The 8,238-nt window shown below is 34.0% G+C and overlaps 1 protein-coding gene across 4 annotated transcripts in view; it reads left to right on the top strand.

Annotated features, from left to right (window-relative positions):
- LOC108744100 (protein tweety) overlaps positions 1-8,238 on the top strand; it is a 66,086-nt gene that overhangs the window by 13,919 nt on the left and 43,929 nt on the right. The gene's annotated exons all lie outside the window — the stretch shown is intronic.

Below are 8,238 nucleotides of genomic sequence, written 5' to 3'. Positions count from 1 at the left end.
TAATATTTGATTATAAATCAAATAAATAAATATATATTTAATTTTCACTAAAAACAACCAAACCACTGAAAACTATACAACTATTGACGTTCAACTATTATTATAAACATTACTAATTCATTTTTTTTTAATAACTATCGCGAATAAATTAAAGTCTGATTTATTAAGGTTGACGTAATTTGCCTAAAATGGACAATTTTAATAATTTATTAATAACGCGAACAGTGAACACTTTCATCAACCGCAGCGGGAAAGCGTGTGCCGGCGGTTACTACAGAGTAGTGACGTCAGGCGCTCTCTCTCCAAGGTCATAGAAGCGTTGTGAATCTCGGCGGTTTTCAAAACGCTATAGCGGTCTTAACAATGATTGTCGGATCGCAGAAAAAAAAATTGATACGTAGTCATATGCGTCGTGGACCTGTAAATATGCAATAAAGAAATTTTATGACCCTACCCAGTTGCTAAAATACACATTTGGAAAATACGAGGGTGGTCAACATGTTTTAGTACCAAACTACGTGCAGAAGACTGCTGCGACTGACAATCACATGAATGATCATGAAAAGGGTTTCTTTTGCCTTCTTATATTATGTAAACAGAACTTTACAAATGAGAAAGAAATATTAGACATACGTTACAAAAACAAAAACGACTAAATAATCTTTTCCTAATAAAATCATATTATAATATACCTTGTAACAATCAGATATATCAACAAATCGAATTAAACAGGTATAACTACTAACTGTCATAAGTATTGGTAAATATCACATCTACCTGCGAAACATTTCATAAATATTTTCTTTTTCCCGTAAAGTGGGTCTTCAATTTTTAATTGCTTCTTAAAGACAAAAAGGAAAACATCTAGTTAACTATACCACAGTCAATTAATTGGTCAAATCGATCTTAGAATTAGTAATGGAGAAGCTTTTTCCATTAAGTCGAAGGAAACATTGGCATGTGACGATATACGTAATTCAAATTTCCATTTATTGTTGTCCCCGTTTCTTCAAATTATAATTTTTAAAAAAATAAGACTAATACTTATCCAATGATTAAAAACAAATAATCATGGAAGCTTTATGTAAAGATGTGTATGAAATATCAAATAAAAACATTGAGAAGTCGACAATAAAACAGTCTAATAGAGGCATTCTTTTACGGTATTATAAAATATATTGCCTATTTTTATTGTACCTAATCATCATCATAAGGTCGTCAGTCCTAAGACTAGTTAAAACACGTACCTCCACTCTTTCCTATCCTGAGCTAACCTTCGCATTAAAACTAGAACAACCCACATCCTTAACCAATTGCGAACAGTAACCTAATCTAGGTCTATCTCTTCCCCTTAACTCCCTTTTTTGCCTCTAATATGTCTCTGATTAGACCTTCATGCCTGAGAAAGTGTCCTACCAACCTATATGGCCTATTTCTTATTGACTTCCGTAGAGTCCTCTGTTCTCCTATTCCTTCTAATATCTCTTCATTTGTAACCTTCTCTGTCCACAGTATCCTTATCATTCACCTGTAACACCACATTTTAAACGCTTCTAACCATTTCTTTTCCGAAACACCCACTGAGCATGTTTCGCACCCGTACAGCGCCTCGCTCGAAACATACACCTTTAACAATCATTTTCGAATTTTTAAATTAACCGTTCGCGAGCATAGAACTGACTTCTTTTTATTGAAGGCGACTCTATCCTGCGCTATCCTCTACTTTATATCCTTAATGCTCCTTCCTTGAAAAATGAACTGTATTAATGAAAAAAATACTTTCGTTACTAACATTAAGATAAACCATTTTTTTCATCAACATCTATGATTTACAGGTAGTAATATTTTCATTATTTACTAAAACTATTATAGGTACATTTCTGAATATTTAACATCGCATAGATACGTATAAAAGGATTTTCTTTTTTGTAGTAGTTTTCCACAAATTTCAATACAATTTATATCTCCATTTGGAAGAATATAAGTATACATATATCACTTATTTGTAAAAATTTTTTTCTTTTAACTAAGATTGTCTTATTGAGCTCTTTTGTAGTCAATAATACTTTAAATTGCAATCGTTTTACTGTTATTCGACCTAATGCGATGCGTCTGGTTTCAGTTATCTTATAATTACAATATCAGGAAGTAGACTTCTTGGTTCGTTATAATTGTAAAAGATTTCGTTATAATTGTAAAAGATTTCATTGAAACGACTTTTTGGTGGGATTTTCATGAGGAATCTACAGGGAAATCCGTATAACTGGCATGCCCCTCATTAGCCACAAGAGACCCGCATACTACATGGGGCATGCCCCTTATAAATTCTAGTTGAGATTTAAATATGAACGAGTTCAGCTATTTTTATAAAACTACTAACTTTAGTAAAAGTACTTTTGAATAATATGGGATTTTCAAAAAGAACGTATATCTATTTTCCCTAGTTTTTCTAACTTCACCAAGACATTACATAAATTACGATAAAATATAGGAGACGTGTTCTAATCGCAAGATGCGAAGAAATATCATTCGTCATGATTTTTGTTATATTTTGTGAAAGGTTTTTCTCACGGTGTCAGCATCCCGTGATTTATTAGCTTGTTTTTTTCGTCATTTTTCATTTATTTCGCGCGTATCTCTTAGATGGTCCAATAAAAATCGATAGATTCCGAGAATATATTTTTAAGAACCGGAAGCTTTAACTGTTTTAATACGTGAGACGGATGACATGACACGTATTAGCAGAACTTCCCTGGTGCAGTATACCAAGGTCCGCGCATTATTACGAAGGCAATTTGAAAGTTATTTGTTACCGAGCTTACAATTACAACAGTTCAGAGAGTCACTAAATATTGTGGTTTGAGGAGGAAATTGAGTTTTAGAATTTGTAACTGTCTAACTGGCATTATATTAACAATACATTCCTCTCTTATAAGCCATCAGTAGCGATGTGCAGAGCCGATTCAAATAGTCGATTATATTAAGTTGTCTAATTTATCAAACGAGTCCGAGATTGATTAAATTAAAAAAATTATTGGTCTTGTTTATCCACCTACGAAATTTAATTTTAACATTTTAGTAATAAATGAGCATAATCGTTTAAAATGTTAATTGTAGACAGGTATCAAGAGTTTTACAACATAAAGTTGTTCTATTGTTATATGCAATACGATAACTCTCTTGAGCTCATCTAGAGTCCGACGTTTTTTGTAGGCGGTTATAAATCAGAATATATTTGCTGCGGTTTCAATATGGTACTTTGTAGAACTTGTAAAAGTGGTAAAGCGTGACGTTTCGCCGTTGTTTGCTGAAGGCATCTTCAGTGATAAATGGAAGAAAACACAGCATCGATGCATACAATATCTTTATATTATGTTACAATGGGCTCCATATGAGATTTATGCAGTAGAGTCACTCTAACTTAAAATGTCGACATTTCTGCAGGCGGTTATAAATCAACTTTATGTACTTTGATTAATCTACTATATGTGAGGACGGTCAAAGAGCTTCACAAAAGTCTGGAGGTACGGAATATATTTGTGCTATTACTTCACGATGACACTTTGTACAAAATTAGCCTCTGATTAGGGGACAAATCATAGAAAAGTGGTAACCCTGCTCTATAGAATATCTTTAAACTATGTTAAAGGATATAAGCGGTACTGAATCTCGTTCTCGCATCCCTTCCGTTGTAGGGTAGTGTGTCAAACTGAGCCTGTAACTGAGGATGACACTTAGTGTTGAAATGCGTCAATAAAGAGGCTTATAGAAAATATTGATCTATATGAAGTGAAGAGCATAGTAATCAGTTCAGTGTCAACGAAATACTAATTGAGACGGAAAAACTAGAAGCAGTCTCTGATTTTTACTGTCAAGGAAGTCAGTTACCTCAGAATAGAAGAAGTTCCAAAAAAATATAAAGGAAACAATAGGGCAAAATGATGTCTCCTTTAATCAAAAGGAAATCACTTCTATACTCGCGAAAGGTTAATTGTGGAATTCGAAGTGTATGTCTGGAGATTGAGATGTAGAGGCAGATGATGAAAATACGGTGTATAGAAAAGATTAGGGGTGGGGAGGTAGTATAGGGTTGTTCGGAAAGTCATTTCGTTTTTTCGCGACAGAGGATTTAATTGTATTCTTTTGCACCCAACTTCACATTTAAGCCGTATAATTTTTATATGCTTTGAGAGCTCATATAGCAAGGCTTGTGTGTGAAAAATTCCAATTAATTCTACGCAGTAGTTTTTGGTTGGTGCCCTTTTAAATATGGAGAGCGATAAGCAGCATTTTCGACATATCTTACTGTTTTACTACAGAAAGGGTAAAAATGCTGTTCAAGCCAGAAAGAAATTGACTGATGTGTATGGAGAAGGTGTGTTGACAGTACGCCAGTGCCAGAACTGGTTCGCTAAATTTCGATCCGGCAATTTTGATGTCGAAGATGCACCACGTTCGGGAAGGCCGGTTGAAGCTGATAAAGACGCGATAAAGGCATTAGTTGATGTGAACCGGCGAATAACAACACGTGAGATCGGATTGAGGTTAAATTTATCAAATTCAACAGTTTATGACCACTTGAAAGGCCTGGGATTATCCTCGAAGCTCGATGTATGGGTTCCCCATGTTCTCACAGAGAGAAATCTGTGTCGCCGCATTGACGTCTGCGATTCGCTTCTCAAACGTCACGAAAATGATCCGTTTTTGAAGCGCATCATCACTGGGGACGAAAAATGGGTTGTATACAACAACGTCAAACGCAAGAGGTCATGGAGCAAAAAAGATGAACCGGCTCAAACCATTTCCAAAGCCGATATTCACCAAAAAAAGGTGATGCTGTCTGTTTGGTGGGATTTTAAAGGAATCGTTTTTTTTTAGCTTTTACCGGATAACACAACGATTAATTCGGAAGTCTACTGTCATCAGCTGGACAAACTGAATGATGCACTTCAACAGAAAAGGTCAGAACTAATCAACAGGAAAGGTGTAGTGTTTCACCAAGACAACGCGAGACCTCACACAAGTTTGGTCACTCGCCAAAAGCTTTTACAGCTTGAATGGGATACAATGCTACACCCACCATATTCTCCAGACCTGGCACCATCGGATTATTATTTGTTCCGGTCACTCCAAAATTTTTTAGACGGTAAAACCTTCACCTCAAATGAGGAGGTCAAAAACCTCCTCGATCAGTTTTTTGCCAGCAAAGACCAAAAATTTTATGAGCGTGGAATTATGCTACTACCAGAAAGATGGCAAAAGGTGTTGGACCAGAACGGTCAATATATAATTTAATAAAGTATTTGTTTATTATATGAAAACTGTCTTTCATTTCCACAAAAAAAAACGAAATAACTATCCGAACAACCCTATAGAAAAACCAAAGGAGAAATATAAAAAGGACAAAGGTAGACCTAGATCAGATTACTATTCGTGAATAGTTAGGAATGTGGGATGTCCTAGTTTTAGATTGGCTTAGGATGGAAGAGTGGAGGTGCGTGTCCAACTAAGTCTTCGAATTATCGCCCCTATAATGATTAACAAGATCGATTCATGCATACCGGTGAAATTGGATAAACAGTGTCCAATTCCTCCCTTTATACGAAATAGCTAATAATCTTCGATTAAATGTCTGTCCTATTCGATACAGTAAATATCAGGTTGATCAAACTTCATATATTGTGGTCTATTTTTTTCCAGCAAGTGAATGAAAGCGGTTTGTCTCGAATATGGGATCATCTTAAATCGAATTCGTGACTCAGAAAAAAACAGCCCTTGTGAATTAACTTTATCAAATTGTACGATATTAGGCTTCACTTCCATTATTATCCTGAAAAACTTAAAGTCGTGTTGTATAAGTCAGTTACATACTCAAATGTAATTTTACAAAATTTAGAAACACCAGATGCTTCTAGGTTCATAGCAACCTGCAACAACTTATTACATCCTATGTCAGCTTTTCGCTAAAGAGTGCATGCTTATTTCTACGGTTTCGCAGATAAATAAACATTAAAAACAGAACTCTAAAATGAGAAAGAAATATTAGACCTACGTTACAAAAACAAAAACGACTAAATAATCTTTTCCTAATAAAATCATATTATAATATACCTTGTAACAATCAGATATATCAACAAATCGAATTAAACAGGTATAACTACTAACTGTCATAAGTATTGGTAAATATCACATTTACATGCAAAACATTTCATCAATATTTTCCTTTTCCCGTAAAGTGGGTCTTCAATTTTTAATTGCTTCTTAAAGACAAAAAGGAAAACATCTATTTAACGATGCCGCAGTCAATTAATTGGTCAAATCGATCTTTAGTAATGGAGAAGCTTTTTCCATTAAGTCGAAGGAAACATTGGCATGTGACGATATACGTAATTCAAATTTCCATTTATTGTTGTCCCCGTTTCTTCAAATTATAATTTTTAAAAAAATAAGACTAATACTTATCCAATGATTAAAAACAAATAATTATGAAAGCTTTATGTAAAGATGTCTATGAAATATCAAATAAAAACATTGAGAAGGCGACAATAAAACACTCTAATAGAGGCTTTCTTTTACGGTATTATAAAATATATTGCCTATTTTAATTNCTATTTTTTATTGACTTCCATAGAGTCCTCTGTTCTCCTATTCTTTCCAATACCTCTTCATTTCTAACCTTTTCTACCCACGATATCCTCATCATCCGCCTATAACACCACATTTCGAACGCTTCTAACCTTTTCTTTTCCGCCGCTCCCACTGTCCATGTTTCGCACCCGTACAGCTCCGCGCTCCAAACATACAACTTTAACAATCATTTTCGAATTTCTAAATTAACCGTTCGCGAGCATAGAAGTGACTTCTTTTTATTAAAGGCGACTCGATCCTGCGCCATCCTCTACTTTATATCCCTAATGCTCTTTCCTTGAAAAATGAACTGTAGTGAATAGAGTGCATGCTGATTTCTACGGTTCCGCAGATAAATAAATATTAAAAACACAACTCTTATTTTGCTGTCTTTCCTCCAATTGTATGCCACAGTGATTTTACTTGAAAACTAGTTTCATTTAAGAGGAGTACTCTCTCTCTCCGAGTTATAGGAAGTCATTAATTAAATAACAAGCGCTAAGGTGGCGCTTTTGAGTAGGTAACGTTGCCCTCTACGCTAGAATTTCTCGACATTTAGAATAAAATTGTAGGAAGTTAAAAAATACATGCTTTTTATTAGGTAAGACTCCACTCTGAAACATAAGAATAACATGTATTACAATCAGTTGATTATTGAGAAGATTATACTTAAGTTGGATAAGTATGTTCAATTGGGTCGTTGTTTTTGACTACGCGCAGTTTGCATTATCTAGCTAGCCACGGACCTCATAATACGCACTCCTTAGGGGTCCATAAACTACAGGTTAAAAAATCCTGCTCTTCACCCTAAATTATTGGTGTTCTTAATAAATCTAAAAAGCATATAGAGCAGTAATGTTTAGAACGAAATTACTATCTGAAAAAAGAAATAATTTTTTTTTATTACTCGCATATTTAGTTTCCTTATTGTCTTTTTAATTTTTTTTAGCAAAAATGAGTTAAACATTGTTTGTACAATTTTCATTTTGAATGTGTTTTTATGTTTTCCCTTTTAACATTTGTAAATCTGCAACTGAGTGTTAGGATCTTGGATCCTAAGCTACTTAACTTAACTTAAAATAAGGTACTGTTTGCACTTTTATATGTTGTATTTTTCAATTACAAAAATGTTCTAAATCTTATAAATTTTTCTGTTTGTTACTTTATTTCTTCTTCTATTTCTTTTTCTGTCTAGATACTATCTTATATTTCTAAATTCCCACCACTTTCTGGGGGTTGACCAAACGTGTTCTTGTAGAGGGGTTTGTGCAGTTTTTTGAACTTAACTTTTGAAAATAATAATAATAATAAAAAACTTGAGGCAAGGGCACTGTCGGCCTGTAACAAAGACACGTTCGGTTGTAATAAAACTAATACAAATAGATTTTGGAAATAGAATAAATAAAAGAAGTTTTGAAGTAAAAAGTATAAAAGAGGTTTATAAGGGGTGTTGTAATTTTGGGATAGGTTGCCGGTTCAGGGTAAATTACATGCAGAAATGCCGAAGCGAGAGAAGTTTTATAGAATGTTATTGTTAATTGAAGAAAATGTAGGCGGTGGTTGTTAAAATTGTAAGGAAGGAATATTTTTTAAAGGAGGTTGTAAAAGTGA

Source organism: Agrilus planipennis, unplaced genomic scaffold (genome assembly GCF_000699045.2).
Source record: "Agrilus planipennis isolate EAB-ADULT unplaced genomic scaffold, Apla_2.0 scaffold18, whole genome shotgun sequence".
Lineage (NCBI taxonomy): Eukaryota > Metazoa > Arthropoda > Insecta > Coleoptera > Buprestidae > Agrilus > Agrilus planipennis.
The sequence above is the reverse complement of the archived record's forward strand: the minus strand, read 5'-3'. Positions and strand labels throughout refer to the sequence as shown.